General features: G+C 39.5%; 1 protein-coding gene across 1 annotated transcript in view; it reads right to left on the bottom strand.

Moving 5' to 3' along the window:
- Positions 1–18,254, bottom strand: part of LOC109043284 (inactive dipeptidyl peptidase 10) — a 445,954-nt gene that overhangs the window by 366,235 nt on the left and 61,465 nt on the right. Inside the window, exon 2 of the mRNA XM_019060431.2 lies at positions 12,629–12,675. The gene's annotated coding sequence lies outside the window, so the exon portion shown is untranslated. The remainder of the gene's footprint in view (positions 1–12,628; positions 12,676–18,254) is intronic.

Genomic DNA, 18,254 nt, shown 5'->3' on the forward strand with positions numbered 1-18,254 from the left:
TGGCATGGTTTAGGTGCGTTCCCTGGTCCTTGTTCTAATACTTGTGCCCGATTGTTCTATATATAGAGAGCCACATTCGCATCTTATTCTGTAGATACCACTCTGTTCAAGTTCATCTTGATTTTCTTTGACTTAAAAAAAACGGATTTTGTCGACAAGAAACGACGCTTCAAGTCAAAATAATATCCAACGAAAAATGTTTTTTCAGTGCAGACGCGAAAGCGAACCATAAAATTTTCGAATGGAAGTCGCGATGTCGTATCAAGACTGTTTATCTGCTCGCCTCTTTCGTTTCCTCGTTTTCCTCTTCTTATTTTTATTTCTCATTTTAAGTCTCATTATTTTCGCGCGACCCGCTGCAGCGCGAGCAATCTGTGATTTTATGACTTATGGTCCTCGGTCGGAGAAGAGTTTATCCGGCGACAGTGTGCTTATTATCGCTCCGAATGAAGGAGATAAACTGCTCGTTTCTGCGACGTTTCATGCACGTGAAGGGGGGGGGGGGGGTGGGTGGGTTAGGGAGGAACTTTGAAATCTCTGAACCGAAGGAGGTCAGCATCTCGTCTCGCTGAGAACGCATATTGACCTCAGGATTAATGTCTCCTCGACAAACTACAGAGCACACAAAAACCTCTTCGAGCTGGATGTCGCTCGACTATTTGCAACCATTAGTGCTCTTCTAGGAGGAGATTCGAACTTATTACACTCCGTTCTGTGCTTGATTCCTTTATAAACTTTTTTCAAAGGGTCAAACTTGGGGGCTACATTGTCGTGCTAAAATAGAACGCCGTATAAGCCTTCAAGCGTTGTCAATAGTAAGGAAAGGTGTGATAGAGAATTTGCGAGTGTCTGAAATTTGCTGAATTTCGTGTTTAAGTGGAAACTACTAAGTGAACTGAACACGGTGATACCCTTGGTTCATGAATTAAACAATTATTGGAGAACATATGACAAAATGATCCAATCTGCTAAAATGCTTGTGTTTAAATGGGAAATGCCGCCAGATAACTTCACCAGGCGGTGTATTTTCTCACTTTTAAATTCATTTTAATACTATTTCCCATATCAGAAAAAATTAAAAACAAGCAGTGAACTCCAACACAATGTGTTGATAAGGCGCGTCATTAACTCGCACATATCAACCCCTTTAGTTTTCATTTACAGAGATTTCAAAAAAGGCAAGCAGCACAACAAGAGAATTCACGATCCAACACTGCAAGGTCAACGACGCACCTTCACGAGACCGTGTATTGTGAATCTAGAAAGCTATTCGAACAAATTTAAGTTTTTTGATCTGCCTCAAGCAAAATCTTATCAGATTCTTGAAGAAAAGTGCTACGGAAAAATTTAAGTGAAGAAAGGAAAAATTCTGTCGAACTCCTAGAAGATAAAGTCGATTTAAAGGTATTTTGGGGCTAAGATACCCAAATTACCGGTATTATAAATACCGTTATATTATTGAAAAGAAATTGACTCGATATAAATGCAATTGTATTAAAAATATGTCTTGATTTTGTTATTTTAAACGTCTTTTCATGCAAAGAAGCTCAACCATGTCCATGCTTTATTCATTCATGAATTGAAAGTAAGCAATCCACATCCCGAAAATCTACCGATTTGCCGTAAAAAATCGCAGAAACTTGATATACCAGGTCGATGTACCCACTCTTTGAATTTACCAATCAATTTAGTGAGTGCACGTATGTGAAAGTCAAAATGCTATAGTCATTTTGGGTACATTCATTTTTCATGAAACAATTGTAAGTAATTTCAATCCCGAAAAACCATAAATTTTCCGTATAAAATCGAAAAAATCAAAATATGTCGACTCCCTGACGTGAAAATTAAATTCTACGTGTGAAAATACTGATGTATCGATATATGCTGAACAGAATGCCCGCCTCTCCTCGTAATTTACAAACCGTTCCTATACTCATCTCAACATTTTTCTCAGAGCTTTGTGTTATTATTAGCTTCCATTTAGACCCCGGTTTGATGGCCGAATCGGCTGCCCAAAAAGCAAGCCATTTTTGAAGGGCTCTATGAGAAATTCGTGATATTATGAGCTCTCAGGAAATCACCCCATGGGTAAAATTGCTGGTATAAATTTTCGAGTGCTTAAAATAATCGTATTCAAGAAACTAAGGCATTAAACTATGGAGTCAATTTCGTTTTAATAATATAACGGGATTTACTTGTCTTCAGGTCAAAACTCATACAAGAAAGCCCCTTGCAAGAGGCTAATTTTTTGTAATTTCACTCAATTTTTTCTCCTTATTATAATTGAATTGCTTGTCATATTCTGAGGTCAATCATATTAAATTGTAATTTATACATTTCTTTTTTTCCCCCTTCATTTTATTTTTTGTTTGGAGAAGTTTTGTTGATTTCTTCGGATTTCGAATACTGTAACTTCTCTTCTATTTGGCCGATTTTTATGAATGAGACCTCTTTTAATTCGTGTTTTATCGGAGAGTAAGGAAAAAATTGCTAAAAACTCGCGAAACAATTTTTTTTTTAAATTGGACGAATCTTAGCGTGACGGTGAAATAGTTAATGAAGCGTAAGTAATTGGGCGAGGGGCTGAGGATCCCGGCCTCGCTTGGCGACCGTCATTAGCTATTGTTCGTCGAGACGCCGACGCAGTGATCAGGAGCGCGGGGAAGAGAGGGGTAAGTGGATTCCTGTATGAGCCACGTTTAGCAAATGGTCTAATGAGTCTCGAGGCTCATCACAGATTGCACTTACACAGTTTGCACTATCAGAGCACGGGTACTGTTGAGCTCAGAAAAAAGGTCAACAATATTATAGATAAATCAACACATTTTTATTAATAATACCTTTTTAAGGATAAATTATGACTGGAAGAATCATACAAGCAGGACTTCTTTTTTCATATATATTAGGTTAAGATGAAGAGAAAAAGTGGTCGCCACGGAGACCATTTAGCATAGCATATGCTTCAACAGGTACCAACTTTTGAAAAGTATAACCGAGGTTACAGATCTGTCAAAGCAACGTTTTGAACAAAACGGAGGAGTTAAATTCTCATTCCGAGAGTGCCGACCTGCTCAGCCATCCTCGAATCAGTTCGCTTGATTCTGCTTATATATGCATATTTTAAATCAGCGCGTCGCATTCTTAGGCTTTTTTTAAAAAAAACCAAGTAACGTAGACTCTTGGTATTCACTACACATAAACTAGCGACCCCCAGAATGAGAAACAACTTTAAATCATAATTATTGATGGATAAATAAACTTTTTGCACGCTTTGGAAAATCTCAGAAGTTCGCGGTAGTCACTTTTTGGTAAGGAACTAAGGGACTCGGTTATTGTATCGAGCAGGGTTCGAAACGATCGCAAAGGCGGTATACTACGTATACGCGCCAAAAAATACTATGAAATCAGCTCTTTAAGCATTTTCAGATGAAGCGATAAAAATTTGCATGCAAATTCTCCATTAGGGGCATCCCTGATTAAATGTTTACTCAAAATGTGACGTGTTGGACATTTTCAGAATTTACTTCCAAAAATGGGATTACCATTTATTGTATAAAATGTATCCTTACAATCTGTGATAGGAGGTATCTTTATGGTTTGCTTCTTCTTTATTCCTGCATGTTACGGACTCATGAAACTACGTATCATATAAGGCTGCGCGAGACACGACAGAAACGAGACACTCAAAGCGCCTTCAATTCAGTAGATATATAATGTCAGCTACTCAGGCGTTAAAATAGTTGTATTCAGACTCCTGACCTCGTTATGGAAATCAACAATGGTTCACTCAAAAAGGTGGCAGCATCAGCATTTTGATATGTTTTCTCATCATAATTTCACGATTTGTGAGGAAAATTACTGAAAGTCACTCCAAACAATGACATTACCATTTTTAAATGCATCTAATCATCCTTTCCGCTCAGGGAAAAAACAATAATCTACTTGAGTTCAATCGTACACCAAACGTTACCAAGACTGTTTCTACGTCATGAAAATATGACAACTTCAACCTCGGAACTTCAGTTCAGCAATTGCACTTCGTTTAGACTTTGAACAACATATATATAGGGTGGGGAAGAAACACTGCTTGATCGAGAAGCCCGGGCCAAACCTTTGTAGTGTGAGATTTGATTCAAGTAGACTTCTGTTTTTTTTGAGCGGGCATTTCGAATTTTCCGTAACCTATGCTAAGTAAAACACCATTGTCTTGATTTATATTTAATATCAATTATTCCCATTTAGTGTTGCCATTTCCCAGAATTAATACATAATTTCACAACTTCTGCAATTTCTCGGAACTTTACTCGGAATCTTCAAAATGGACCACTAGACAAGGTACGAATTTCAGCATTCTGATACATGTTTCGTAACTAAAATTTCACGTAGAACACGATGCACACAACGAAAATTACCGCAATTAACTCCTTACGAAGATATTTAATGATTTTTGATGCGTGGATTTAAACCACCCGCTCATGAAAACTCAATGCTCTACGTGATTCACATCGCGCGCTAAACGTTATCATGACAGTCTCTGCGATATAAAAATCTGGCAACCTCAATCTTGATGCTTTGGCTCAGCTATAGCAAATTGCTAATAGTTTGAACAACACATGGTGGAAAATGAACGTTGCTCGACTGAGAATCTTGCTGAAACCGTTGTAGTGCGCGATTTGACTCACGTAGAGCTTTGAGTTTCTTGTGAGCGGGCAGTTCAAATTCATCGTAACCAATGTGAAATAAAAACGTTAATATCTTCGTTAGGAGTTGGTTTCAGTACTTTTCGTTGCGCTAATCGTGTTTTACGTGAAATTCTGGTTAAGAAACATGTATCAGATTGCTTAAATTCGTACCTTGTCTAGTGGTCCATTCCCGAAATATCCCAGAATTTCCTGGTATTTTCCTAATTTTCTCGGGATATCAGGGTTTTAAGTCGATTTCACCGTTTATTTGATCAAAGTCAACGATTTTTTTTATGAAAATTGACAATCTTCGGAACTAAAATCGGCCTTATTTCGGAATTTCTCCCCAGAACTTTTAAAAAATCGGAATTTTCATCAGAATTTTTGGAAATAGGCAATAATTCCGGGAACCCAGGATCTTTGGTAAAATGAAGTAGCAACACTGTTTCCGTCGCATAAAATGTGTTTTACGTGAGATTTTGAAGAGGTGAAATATAAGTGTTACGTAGATTTGTATACCTTGTCTAATGGTCCGTTCAAGAATACTCAAAGATTCAAAAATTCGGAAAAGTGTCATGTAAGCTTAAGGACTTTTGAAGGTATTACGAACCCCAGATTATTTAATTTTATATTTATTTTAGTCCTACTACTTTTCATGCTTAGATGTGCGGTTTTTGAGATAATTCGCATTTTACGAAAAAATCCGTTGATTTCTCCGTTCAATTTTCAGTTTTTGGGGGGTTTTGAGGTGAAATTTTGGGAGAATTTTGGCGAATTTTAGCTCATTCGGTTCTTCTTGATCTCCTGAATAAAATGAGCCCAAAAAACTTAAACATACAATTAGTTCCGGGTTAAACCCTCAGTTGACTCGACTGAGAGGCCAACTCGGTGGTTTAAAAACCGAGATTTGGCAACCACGGTCGAAGACAAGACCAGTCAAAAGGCGCGACAATCACGGGAGTCGCGAAACTGAGGCTTTAAGACCGTATTTTATTTCCGGGCTTCACATTGTCAGCCAACTGACAGGTGCATTGTGCAAATAGAGGACCTCACACCACCCGCCCGCCCGCCTCCTTGCCGCATCCCTCTCTCAACTCCCTCGCTCCTGCTTGAAAAATCCCTATTTCCCCCGCATTTTTGGCACATCTGGAACGCCGATGCCGAATCTTGTAACACTCCGGGGATTTTTTGCATTCCGTTGCCGTACTAAGGAAAAACGCCGTAAGATCATTCGAATGTTGCCAAATTCACTCTCAGAAAATACTTATTTTAAAGTAAATTTATGAATATTTCTAATTGAAATTTTTAGAAGCTTAAGATCGAATTATGAAGAAAATTCTTTGAAAATTTGGAAGGAAAACGTTCAAAATTAGCACGGAAATTCGTTATTTGTCAAATAAAAATTGGCAACGCCGAAAGGTTCATGCGGCGTTTTTCAGAGCGGGGCGAGAAATGATAGAATCTGGCGGCGTGGCGCGCATTCTGCATTTCTAAGTCCTCGTTGTCGGCACCGCTTTTGAATAGGACGAATTTCTATCAAACAGAACTATGTGCATTATGACGTGAGCCCTACTATGAATGTACTCTTATGGGTCTCAAGGCTCATGTCTTAATGCACATAGTTCTCTTTGATAGAAATACGTCCAATAGTCCAGTCACGTCACGTCACGTCGAAGACGGGAGACAGTGATTCATCTCCTTGATTATTTTCCCACGCCCACCGTCGAGATTCCTTCAATTTTTCCGAGTTTCCTCTGGTTAAACTCCCACACTTCCGTCCATGATTTCCCAGGAAATGGGCCACTGGATAAAGCCTCAACCAGAAAAATACGTTGCATGTTTTTCTGCTGAATCTTACGTTAAGAATGACTCAGGGTTGCCGCAAAATGAAGAAAATTAAATTTCCCGCGGGGCGATTATTGAAATTTCTTGTTTGTCGGGACGACATAGATGACATAGGTTAAAAGGCGGAGCGTGATTGGTCGGCTATGTCTTATCGCTGCTTTGTCGTGCCTTTGTCAGGTGGAATGATCGACAAGCTAACGGCACCTCTTAAGTTTCCGCCAGTATGTCGATCACTCCACCTGACAAAGGCACGACAAAGCAGCGATAAGACATAGCCGACCAATCACGCTCCGCCTTTTAACCTATGTCATCTATGTCGTCCCGACCAACAAGAAATTTCAATAATCGCCCCGCTGAATTCCTTGTCACATTTTGGTAAAATTCTCTTACAATTTCTGATATGCCAGATGGTGAAAAAAACATAATACCAGATAGTTTTCACGCACAATGTATCGTATGAAACATCAAACCCAGTCTAGAAAGCGCATAAAGGTGACTTGACAATTTTTCCCGGACATTTTCGACATTCTCATCATTTCCCCTGACATTTCCAGGTTCTTCCTGACTTTTTAAAATTCCCTGACATTTCCCGGGTTTCCCGGTACTCTCTGATTGTGGCAATCCTGATGATTTACACGATAGGAATTTCGGGAATCAACTCAGAAACGAGATACTGACAAGGATTTTTAACACGGATCGACTGGACTACATTTTGATTCCAGTTGCGAAGCGTGAATGATCGAGTATCGATATTTTCCTATTCGAGGATATGGTAAAGAATAGATTATTAACAGTGGCGTGGCGTGCTTTGCGATATATCGATTGACCGGTCATTTAAACCTATGGAAAAGTATCGAAAAACAGGGTGTTCGCAGCGAACACCTTAATAATCGATTAATTACCATAGCTTCAAATGGGGAATTATCGATAGATCGCAAAGCACGCCACGCCACTGATTATTAAGAATTTTCATAAACTGGTTCATCTTTAAACTTGTCCTATAATAAATGTTTTAGAAATATTTCCTGAGCGAAGCTCGGAGCTGGGACCCTGCCTATACGGCATCGCCAGTCGCCGCACACTAGTCCTAGGTGTACTGGCCAAATAACCTCAAAAAGTAACTTCATCGGCGGTCCATTAGATTGTGACTGTACTGTATGATAAAGATTTCTGCATTCTGGACAATCCACGTCGAAGGCGTGGAAGTCCTCTCAATAAAAAAAAAAAAAAAAAAAAAAAAAAAGGTCTGAAAAAAAGTCTGGCGCGAGAACCTAAAGACCGCCGTACATCACTTATTGAGGTCGGTGTTGAGGATTCAGGGCTATTGATTACTAGGAGCTCGACAAAGTGCCTAAGAGAATGTGAAACTGCCTCGCCAGCACTCGCAGCTTTGTTGGCAAACAACCCGCAGCGGGTGGGAGGGGGCGCCGAGCTCAGCTTTTTCCTATTAAATTCGGATCGTAAATTACTGCGATTATAACTTTACGTGGCGCCGCCCTCCCCCCCCTCCCCCCCCCCTTCCTCCCCCGCCACAACCGTTCGTTACGGCACTCGACCATCTCGAGTTCACACGTCGTGCACACATCGTACATCGCATCGCACCGGACCGAAAGACTCCCCGTGCCCTTTGTCGCTTTTGTTGTTATTGCTGTTGTTGTTGTTCACATTAAAGAGCGTAACATCCTGTCACCTCGTTTTGTCGAGGGGAGTTAATGGGGGTTTTTCTCTCGACTTTGATTAGAGCCATAATATTTTCATAAAGACAGTATGGGCAAGGAGGGGTCCATTTTTAAGTGAGTCAAAAAGGCTCAGTTCTACACAGAAAAAAAATATGGGTAGAATGTACCATTCCTTCACGCTGTATTTCACACAGCATCAATTCAGAGTCAATTCTGTCAAAAGAGAGATAAACGTTTTTATATACTGGTACAGGTAACCATTCCTCTGTTGGCAGAATCGACTTGATGATTGGTAGAATTTACCATTCCCTCGCGCCGTGTGAAATACAGCGTGAAGGAATGGTAAATTCTACCAATCTTTTTTTTTTCAGTGTACGAAGCGAATGACTATTTGCACATGGCATGTTCCATATTGACGAAAAGTCTAGTGAGGTATCAGTATGGACAATCTGCGAATAATCTTGAAAGGGGGTAAAAATCATCAAATTTTCATTCAATATCGATGATCAGTAATTCTTCAAAAAATTAGAGGTAGGCACTCCTTTCTCTTTTTTTCAATTTAATGAAATACTCAAAGCGCCCTATTTTCGTGCAACGACGACACATCAATGCAATGAATGATACAATTTGTATTCACTGACGGAAAACATCGAGGGCACTCCGGGGCTTTCTCAATGGCTAGGTCTGGATGCAACTATTTGTGTTTCCTAGATTTGGTGACGAGACTAGACTTAGACTAGATGTCGGTGTTGCGTACACAAAAAATTGCAGGCGTTCTGGCTTTTTAAGGCACAATTTGCACCGTTAGTTCCAAGGTTTGTCTACAATGCATTTACAACAGTCTTTTTACGATGAAATCCTCGAAATCTATAAAAATCACGCAGTATACCATGGTAACATTGGATAATGATGAAAATTTCCGCAAATCATCTGCCAAATTGGACGTATTTCTGCAAATTAAACGGAGCTATGTGCATTATGACGTGAGCCCTGTTATGTACACATTCTTATGGGTCTCGGGGCTCATGTCTTAATGCACATAGTTCCGTTTGGCAGGATTACGTCCAATTCATCTCCACACTGGCACACTGGAAAATTTACGGCGAAATAACAATGATACACCTACCAAACATTCCCCCTCTGTGACGCTTCCTTTAAATTTCCAGTCATGACGCGCTATTAGTTGTTTTGTAGTATCAGCGTCAATATCCTTCATTCGGCGGAGCGTGAGATATCGACGATCGATACTATCCCATTTAAATCCAGGATACAGGGTCGATTATTAAGGAACACCCTGATGATCGATCCTTTTTCATGGGTTTAGACTGAATCATCGCGAAGTACGCTGCCATGCTAAGGAAAAACGTCGTATGAACAATCGAGAATTGACAAATTTCCTTCACTGAAATGTTTATTTTTGAGGATATTTATGCATATTTTTGAGTAAAACTTTCAGGCACTTTGGGTGAAATTGCGAACAAAATTATCTGAAAAATTGGAGGAAAAATATTCATCTTTTTACCGAGAAGGTCGTGTTTTATCAAAGGAAATTTGGCAACTCTCGAATGTCCATACGGCGTTTTTTCTTAGCACGGCAATACGACACGCAGCGTCGGGGAGCTCCGGGAATCGCACTCAATCTTGAAGTGTATGTGTCGTTTAAGTGTTCCTGTTGATTCCTTTCTCCCGTTACACACCCGCAACTTCCCACGGGATTCAACGTAATTCCCGCGTGGAACAGATTGTGATCAGATCGGCACGTCTCGCGATTGGAAGGGGGAAAAAAAGAAAAAGAAAAAGAAAAAAAATACTTGATGGTGCAGCTAGAACTAGAGTGACATGTATACTCCGTCTCGGTTTCCAGTGTTGCAAAGTAAGGTTGCATTTTAGTGACACGATCCGAACTGCATGCACTTGAAAAAACGTCAGCGGCGACGACCGAGCTCGAGCATGACAACAAGATCCACGGGGGACTCTGTAACTCATAAGCCCTGTCCACAACGCTCTTGTTACATATTCATGACTCATGAGTTATCATATGGACGTATTTCTACGAAACAGACCTATGTGTCGATGAGAAATGTGGGGTGTGCTCTAGAAATCTGCATAAGAAGCAATGTAAAAGTGGGCATGGTTCCTTTTGAAGAATTGGAAAAGCGGGATATTGCATTCTATCAAACAGACCTATGTGCAGCTGAGTGCGGAACTCATGAGCCGCGGGCATGGCAAGAAAGCGTTGTGGACAGGCTCATGAGTTAAAGCGCCCCGACGACCATCTCCCCCTCGCTCGCGGGCGGCCTCGTTGCCGCTGACGTCACTGGCGCTTTATTATTCTCATTCACTCTTACGCAAAGAGACTAACGAGCACACCCCATATTTCTCACTTCCACATAGGTCTCTTTGGTAGAACTACGTCCATATTATGACGCTTGGTTCCTTTTTATTCAATGTCAAATCCTACTTTTTCAGTTTGCCAAAAGGAATCACGCCTACATTTTACATTTTTCCTTATGCAGCTCAAACAAGCACATTTCATCTTTTCCACACGTCTCTAGTCCATTTTAGCAAAAATAAGTTAAAAAAATATTCAAATAACAAATAAATAATTTACCGCCGATAGGAATTCTAGAGCCAAAATGCGTAAATAAGAGTGAAGTAACGTCAATGACAGTCATTTAGAGTTAATTAAGGTCAAACGAATGGAACGCAGTCAAGAGCGGTATGAATACTTCTCCAAAAAATGTATAAGTACGCTGAGATATTGAGAATAAGACTTTCTTCAAAATTACACACGTTTCAGGGAAAATCTGAACTTTATAAGAATACATTTGGCAACATTAAATTAGTAAGTAGCTGTTTTCCCCGCAGCATGACTGCCTGTAGTTTACTGAGAGGGATAATTGGCCTAGGAAGTTCAATTGATCGAAGTCGTAGAAACAGTGCGTAGTGATTCAGGATTGAGGCGCCTTCAATTTGAGTGATACTTCCAGCATATCCGTGAAGTTAGTTTAGTTGCGTGACCTAACTTCACCCAATCGGACTGATGCGGTCGGTTCCCGAGCTTCGCGACCGCTACAACTCGGGCATATTCGATTAAAGCAAAGACAAAATGTGTTCCAATGCTCTTCTCATTCATTCTCCCCCCCCCTCTCCCTCCGAGGAAATTTAATACATCTTTTCCTCGAAGTTCCTAAACCTAACTCGAGGTGAGCCATAAAAATATATGCATAACAGGGCTCACGTCAGAATGCACATAGTTCCGTTTGACAGAAATACGTCCAGATGAAGTTGAACCACTGAATTGATGAAGTCATAGCGATGAATCATATTAGCGCAACCAATGGAACTCTTCTTAAGAATTTGATGGTCCACTCATCCGTCTCAGCGAGATGATTATTGAAATTGATAGACAAAGCAATAGACAAAAAAGACAAAAAGGATATGAAGGGATCCTATTGGTGGAAGCGGGTGGTTGCAATGGACAAAGAACGCAGGTAATAGACTAACTAACGGCAACCCACGCTATAGATAATCCATCATTTACCCCCTTAGTCTATAAGAACTACCCATTTCAACCAATAGGTTCGTTCTATACTCCTTATGTCTTATTTGTCTATAGTTTTATCTATAAATTTCGGAGAAACGGATTTTCGGAATTTAACGGAGAAAAATAAAAGTAGTCTTCATGTCAACAATCCATATGACTGCCGGAGTCCAGTAAAATCCGTCGCTCCTCTGAGGTAAGGGCGTATCTAGATTTCTGCATAAGCCTTAGAAAGCATGGAATATACGTCAAACAAAGCTCAAGTGGATTAAGATAAGCCATTACGTTATAGAGACGAAAAAATTTCGCCATTTGCGGGAGATATGTCCTGACGACAGCCATCGGCTGTTTACAAGTACGATCATAGACTGTTGAGGACTACCGACTAACCTGGCGTTCAGATATCACATATCATGTCATTCTTTTCCTCGCGTAACGCAGCAACAAAGCGTCGTAATCGATTATCAATATTTTCCTGATTGGAGCTATGGTAGAGGATCTATTATTATGGTGTTCCTTGCAAACGCCCTTTTCATTCATCCTTTTCCACAGGTTTCACAGTGGCGTGGTGTGCTTTGCGATATATCGATTGATCTGTCATTTAAACCTATGGGAAGGATCGGTGTTTGCAGCGAACACCATAATAATCGATTCTTTAACATAGATTTAAATGGCATAACAATCGATACATCGCAATTCACGCCACGCCACTGAATCAAATCATCGATAAGCACGTCACGCCATTGGTGTAATAGTGGCAGCACACAACGTGAGGGGGAAAAAAACATTTTATAAGACTTCAGAGAGAAAGCTAAAACTGAACTATAAAAAACAGCGGAATTCACTTACAGAGACAAAATGTTAGTTTAATGGCTTACCATAAAAAGCACTCGGAAATTCATAGAGCGTCTTGAGCCGAAATATCCTGTAAACACACACAATTCGCGTATTAGCGTTATGTACTCATCCACAATACATTATAGAGCACTATCAAGCAGCCAAACGAAGCGCAGGCTCGGGTAAAATCTTATAATTTAGGACAATCAGTTCTTAAGTTAAAGTACCAACCTCAAAGTAATTTTACAAAATCCTGGGAATTTTCAAAAACTGCCGCATCGCGCAACAATGTAAGAGTCATGTCGCGCGTACAGACTATGATTGAGTTACGTTGCGTTATCCTGCCAAAAATTGAATCTGGACTTCGATCTAGTCCTCAATTGGGTACAAAGGACACTTTTAAAGTTTCTGCATTAAGTTTCCGAGAGTTTCACCACGTTCTCCTCTAATTGAGCTATTTCTAAGACTCAGGAAAATCCAACTTTATCTTGGTCCCATAAAATATTCGCAGTTTGAAAAAGGAACAAAATTCCTTGTTCTTCCACAATTTGAACGCTGCGAGGAACTATTTTGCTCACAAAGCCCAACGCACGTAGTTCCTTTGAACATGAATATGGTCAATTCAATGTTGAAAAATTTTCCCGCGCAAATTATATTTTTACCCGGAACCGTTTAGTTTCCCTCTTAGAAATTTTTTTGAATTTATTTTGATTACAAGCAATTAAGTAAAATTTAGGCAGAATCAAGTCAGATTCTTGTAAAAAACTGACTTTTGAGTCAATTTTGCAACATTAGAATGGAGTTACGTTCCCTCGTTAGAAATTTTACAGCCGTGCTCACTGCTCACCCTCGGGAAAGAGGTCATCGTAACAAACTCTAAACATTAAAAAATCGGTACCACTACCTAGAAAAATTTTCAGTGTTGGTTAGTTATCTGTTTAAAGAGTACGACATTATCACCGAAAAAAGGATGCTTTCTGGATGTCAAAAAGTGTGCGACAACTCACAAAACGTAGAATTAACCGCTACAGCAGTTACTTTAGCAGTGTCAAGATGTAAAACTAGCTAATGTGGCGGTTGATTCAGCGTTCTGCGAGTTGTCGCACATTTTTTTACATTCATAATGTAAATCAACATCCTTTTTTTTCGGTGCAGAAAAAATTAGGCGACGATGCACTTAGTCGGTTCTAGTTTATCCGTCCAATTTAACTAAACAATCTTCCTCGGATTCCCGAGCCCTGTAGACTTGATGAGAAAAATTGAGCCGGTAAAAAATTATTCTGCGCTGAAATTAGTTGAGTGCTCGATTAAACTCGCGTGGACTTCAGTTTTTTGTGAGCGAGAAATTTGAATGTACGCACGGGGAAAACTTTATTCTTTTTACTTGGGAGTTTTTCGCAATACTTTCCGCTGTGGGTATTGTTTCCTATGCAAGATTTTGAAGAGAAAATATGTGACTTTTTTTCTACTTCAGACCTTGTCTAGTGGTCCATTGCTCTATTGCACGGAGTAGGACTAAACTGCTTACTGACTGCTTAAAACTACGAGCAACTATTTCCCGGTAAAACTCAGAGTCCGATTTTTCGACACAACTCGATAAAAATTTTTCTCCTGAAAAATTTACCCTCCTGAATGGAGGTTGGAGGTATCTTTCCCCGCCCATGAGAGGTCACACATCATCAAAAATACTGCATTATTAAAACAGAGTTAGTGGATTTCTTCTAGCTCAAGTATCACAAGCACCATGCGACGTTTACAAATTTCCGCCGCCACTTTATTTTTTTACAAAGAAATTGTTTAACAAAGCTGTCCGAAAATATCACTGAATTTTCTTCGTGCTGCCAATAAAACTCAGAGAAATTTTGAAACAGATTCAACCAACAATATCTCTGTGAAAAAATTAAAATAGCGGCGGAAATTTTAAAACGTCGCATGGCACTTGTGATACTTTAACCGGAAGGAGACGATTTGTTGACTGGAATCTACTGTTTACTGCTAAAAACTTCAAGCAAGGATTTCCCGGTAAGCACGCAGAACCTGATTTTTCGACCCAAATCGATAACTTTCTATCATGAAAAATGTACCCCCTTGGAAAGAGGTATATTCCCTCTTTGGAGGTCACACATTCTTGCAAAAATGCAGGATTATTAGAGCCGAGTGAGTAGATTTGTTGACTGGAAAGCTCACTCGAGAGGCCGGCATAAAAAACGCGGCTCATTTCATCGAAATAATACGCTCGTTCATTCTTCTCCGTTTTTTTAAACGCGCGGATTCAGTTGAATTAAATGCTTGAGGACGAGGAGAAAGCGGCCGCAATTCCGGATTCCTCTCTCTTTTTTCCCCCCGAACGAAACCACGTTTGGGAATCCCATTTACCGAGTGACGTATGCAATGAACACACTTTACAGACATCAATCGACGAAATTCGCGAGCGCGCGGTGAGTTAAGGGAAGGCATCCCAGGGGAAACCCAGCTCCGCCAATTTCCCCGGGAAACTCGGAAAATTTCGTCGAATTCCAGCTCGCGATCTCCGCGAGCTTTCAACACCGAGCTTGACAGAGTAACGAAGCGAAATCGTGGAGAGCACTCGGTGGGCTTCCCAAAGCCACAGATACCTCACGTCGTTGACACATATCACGCAAATTCCAGGAATAATCACGAGTCGTGCGTGAAACTGTCGACCGAATTACTGGTTACATAATGTCAGAAGCATGCAGTTACCGCGGAAAAAAATTACGGCTCGGAAAGCGTTCATAAATTATATGTATAACGCTCAGGGTCGCAATTTTTTCATGAAAAATAAAATCTTGAAATTTCAGGTGAAATATTTCATGAGATTTCAGAAAAATATGAAAAATATTGAAAGATATATTTCGAAATTAAATGCAAACTTGAATGGAAGCAACTCGTTTTTGCTTTTTGGTGTTTTCGAGTGCCCAGCCCTTGAAAAAATGTTCCATATTTTTCATATTTCTCACAACTTTGTGAAATTTCATGAAACATTTCAAGGAAACTTTCAATATTTCATATTTTTCATTCCACCAGTGCAACTCTGATAACGCTCTACAGTGTTAACCCATTCCCTTAATATGACGAGCCTGACTCGTCATGGCCGCGCCGGACAAACGTGAAATGACGAGTCCCACTCGTCATGCAACTTGGCTACGCGTATTGCCGTGTTTTGATGTTTTCACGATAGATAGCGCCACGTAAATCGACAGATGTTGTAACTAGAAGCAGTATGACCAACCTATATTGGTTTTGTACGGTAATTTCCCCGAATATAGGGAATTTTGTTAGTTTGAAAATGTGGAAGATTGGAATAACCTCGAAACTTGCTCTCTGTTTATTTTCTTGTTATCAATGAATCACAACAACGAGATGTAAGCTTATTTTCGCTCTTTTTTCTTATTTTGGTGCTAAATGGTGCTTAGATCTTATTTGAGCATATGTTTTAGAGTTTTCGTGCTGCTGGTTTGCATGTTTTCTTGCCTGGTTGCAATAAATAAGATTTTTCTCCTAAATTTAACATTTTTTTTTTTTTTTTTCTCAGGAAATTCCCCTGACATAAGCTGACTTACTGCAGAAAAAGTGCAACATCCAGGCAAATTTATTCATATAAACATCCTTCTAGTTATAACTAATAAGAATTAGGCCAAAAACTTGCTCCTAATTATCAGGAAAAGCAGAAAACTAAGAAGAAACCAAATACAGCTTTTTACAGCAAAATTAAATAGTAGCTCTGTGCGCGGGCATGCAAAATTAATTGTTAAGGGAATGGGTTAAAAATTGAGAGGTGTAATTCGGTAGAGTCTATATAGCGCCCGAAAACTCTGTGTGACATGAATGCGGAGTAAAATGGAGAAATCGCAGGTGTCTGAAATTTGGTAAATTTCATGTTTCATGAAACTACAAAAATAATTGAGCACGAGAAAACTCTTGGTTTTTAAATTGAGCAATTAATCGAGAAAATATGACAAATTAACCGAATCTGCTAGTGTTCATGCCACCTGATGACGTCACAACGCGGTACATTTTCTCACTTCCAAATTTATTTTTCTATAATTTCCAATATTAGAGAAAAATTATGAAAAATACTGCGAACTCAGCTCACTATTAAAGTGATCGTTGCCGACACCCCGATCATCGATTTCGATTTGGAAATAAAAGAGCTTAAACGGTATGAAACGTCTGAACCACGTACTGCGGTGTTTTAAAATCTCCGCTTCCATTTTATATTTTTAAAGGAGCACAAATCAACATTATTTCCTGAAATTTTCACAGAGTTTTCTTCGTACACAGAAGAAAACAACACGGGAGTTATCAAGAGTTGGCGTGAAGTAGTTTTCCATTTAAAGAATAAAGTATGACAGGAAGTATACAGTGTCGCGAACTGAGAAACGTGGTCTGGTGGTTTCACTGTGGATGTGTCCTCTTCATATATGATGCAATTGAAAACAATAACAGGAAAGGATCGCGTAAGGCGAAAAAACTTTTCAAACCCACTTTTGCCAAAGAATGCAATATCAGCTTCAACCTTACTTCACCGTGTCCTGTTTAGAATGGCTTAGTTGCGCTGCTCTTAGAATTTTCTTTTAATCATTGATTCTTGTAGATACACTTAAAATAATGATATCTGTCCAAACAGCAACTTTCTACGTTCAATATTTGCCGAGATATTTCGCTTTGACCAATTTGGGTTATGACATCATCCACCACAGAATCGACACCCTTGGTTTCTTCCACCTTCCTTTCGTGTGTCAGGGAGACACGGAGACACACATTTTCTACTCAACGTAAAACTCGAATGAATACAAGGTGGAACAAACCAACGGTGTCACTATCGCGGAGAATGACGTCATGAACCGAATTTTTCAAAGCGCGATATTCGGTTAATATTGAACGTAGAAATCTGCAATTTGGACGGATCTTATTATTTTTAGCTCATCTACAAGAATCAACCGCATTAAAACACGATTCAGTGACTATGTCACAACTGATCCATTAAAATGAGTGGATAGGATATTGCGTAATGATTGAGCCCATAGGTCAGAATCAGCCAGTCAATCAATTGGTTCCTCATCTGCAGTGTGCCATGAAGACAAAAAACCCAAACGCCTTCAATTTTCAAGCTATGCAACTAGGACATCCGTTGAACATGAATAGTTGCATCAAGTCGCTAGCCATTATACGTCAGGGCGTAGCCCGGTGCAGGGTGCTTCTTCATGATGAAAACCATTAAAAAGGGGCACAAACTATATGATTTAAATCATTTCATCCAACTTCCGTATGCTATTTGACTTCCGTAATGCTGCCAAAAATGGCAGTATTCTGCGGTTTTGTGGAGAATGGGCATTTACACTAACATTATAAAAACTTTTATTTCTTGCACAGTTAATGCGACCCTTCTCGTAAGACCGTGGTCTTATTACAGATGGTATGTTGAATATCGGTTAGTTTTACCATCGGAAATATGAAGAATTGTCAAAAAAATCAAGATTTTCTTTTTTATCCAACATGACTTTCGATGGTTTTGCTCATCTTCTAATAAGCTACTCAACTTTAAATGTAGCTTTCTATCAAAACTAATTTTCCTGAAATGGAAATTTCAAAACAAAACAAATTGTCTAATCAGTGTTTGAAGTTATTTGTCCTAATATGTCCTTG

The sequence above is a fragment of the Bemisia tabaci genome, chromosome 3 (assembly GCF_918797505.1).
Source record: "Bemisia tabaci chromosome 3, PGI_BMITA_v3".
Classification (NCBI taxonomy): Eukaryota; Metazoa; Arthropoda; class Insecta; order Hemiptera; family Aleyrodidae; genus Bemisia; species Bemisia tabaci.